At 38.0% G+C, this 1,986-nt stretch overlaps 1 long non-coding RNA gene across 1 annotated transcript in view; it reads left to right on the forward strand.

The window, feature by feature from the left end:
- Nucleotides 1-1,960, forward strand: part of LOC116095447 — a 30,310-nt gene extending 28,350 nt beyond the window's left edge. The window contains exons 3-4 of the long non-coding RNA XR_004120596.1: nt 1,144-1,246; nt 1,839-1,960. This is a non-coding gene — a long non-coding RNA (uncharacterized LOC116095447). The remainder of the gene's footprint in view (nt 1-1,143; nt 1,247-1,838) is intronic.
- The last annotated feature ends 26 nt before the right edge of the window (nt 1,961-1,986 follow it).

Consider the following 1,986-nt stretch of genomic DNA (forward strand, 5'->3'; position numbering starts at 1 on the left):
TTTCCAGAGTGGTTGTACCAGTTTGCAATCCCTCCAGCAATGAAGTAATGTTCCTCTTTCTCCACAAAGTTGCTGCTTTATATTGTAGGATGCTGTTTTCTTTACATTTCTGAGCATACAAGAGACAGACTCCTTGAAGCTTTGATTTAAGATTTAAAAGGAAACATGTTAAAATTAGAGCAGCTTTACTTTTGGGATCTTCATTTACATAGGGTCCTTTCAGGATCTGAGGAGGGAGGCCTCTGAAACAAAACCCATGTATTTCTGCCAACCCTGCTTCAGGAAGATAAGTTTAGAATTCTTCTCTTAAAATGCTCGCTAGATGGGCTGGAGAGATGATGGATTAAGTTAAGAACATTTGTTGCTCTTCCTGAGGATACAGATTGGGTTTCCAGTATCCACATAGCTACTCATGATTATCTGTAACTCCAGTTCTAGGGAGTCTGGTGACCCCTTCTGGTCTTGCAAGCACTAGACATACATGCAAGGAAAACAGTCATACACATAAAAGAAAACTAATTCTTCAAGAAAATAGTCCTTAGAATTGAGAACTATTTGAGAGACCAGTGGTAAGGGACGAGGGGACAGCCAAAGGTAATAAACAATGAGTGAGATCAATGTGAATTAGATAAAAATATATCATAATGAAATCCCTCAATTATCATAATTGATATACGTTAATAATTTTTAAAATGTGAACAATTTTGCTTCATAAAAACTGTACCAAACTAATCTTTAGAAATAGTTCACCTAATAAATATTTATCTTGTCATATATTTGTTACTTGAAATAATGATTTTAATATCACATTTTCATTTGTGTATATTATATACTTGAATATTTTATTCACCCATTCCTCTTCTGTTGTCCTATTTTCTCTCCCAACTGGATCCACTCTTCTTCCCCAAAAGTTTTCCCTATTTTCTCAAGTCTTATTTTTTAATCAAGATTTATTATTTATTGTTTATGTGAATGTGTACATGTGTACATATACATGTGCAGGTGGAGAGAGCATTCAGTACTTGGGGCTTCTGTAAAAGGTGGTTTTTACCTACTTCACATTGATACTGGGAATCAAATTTGGGTCCTCAGGAAAAATTTTAAGTCCTCTTAACCACTAAGCTCCTTCTTGACTTCTTTTAGGTCCAGCATATGCAGAAGAGAGAAAATGTGCAGTGTTTGCCTTTCTAGGCCTGCCTGAGTTTGCTGAATTCAAGCATCTCCAGATCTACCTATTTTCCTCCAGGTGACAGGATTCACTGTTAAACAGACTTGTATGAAGTGGAAAACTTAGTTATCTAGCCAAGGGTAGCTTTGAACTCATGGTCCAGCTGCCATATGCTGAAATAACTGCATATACTCAGCTAAACAAATATTTAAGTACCTAACAGAATCCAGAACTCATTCTAGGTATTTAGAATAAAACTATCATAATGAATGCTTACCTTGTAGAAATAATGGTCTAAAGAAATATTTACTTCTGCCAATCTTGCTTTAGGAAGATATTTGCACAGTTACTTTCTTTAAAATATGCCTTACGTGGGCTGGAGAGAAGATGGATCAATGGCTAAGGATGCTTGCTGCTCTTGCAGAGAACCCATGTTCAGTTCCCAGCACCTTTACAATGACTCACGACTGTCTGTAACTCCAGTTGTAGGGAGTCTGACCCACCAACATCTGGCAATAGAGATTTATGTGAAGAGAACTGATTGACAGGGGATGAGATCTGAGGTCTTTAGTTAACATCTAATAACCAATCCCTAGGGGAGGGAGCAGGGAAATAAGCACTCAGCCTCGCTTCTCTTCTGTTCTTTGACTTTTTATGGCATTTCTTATAGGTGGTTAGAGAACAAATGATCACAGGACCGCAGAGCTTACAGGAGCAGCCTCCTGAACCATGGCTTTCAGAATAGTGGACTGTCGCGACCACCCTCGACCAGCAAGAATGACACAACACACTCTCGGGCTCTTCTCCAGCAGTTTATT

The sequence above is a fragment of the Mastomys coucha genome, unplaced genomic scaffold (assembly GCF_008632895.1).
Source record: "Mastomys coucha isolate ucsf_1 unplaced genomic scaffold, UCSF_Mcou_1 pScaffold18, whole genome shotgun sequence".
Lineage (NCBI taxonomy): Eukaryota > Metazoa > Chordata > Mammalia > Rodentia > Muridae > Mastomys > Mastomys coucha.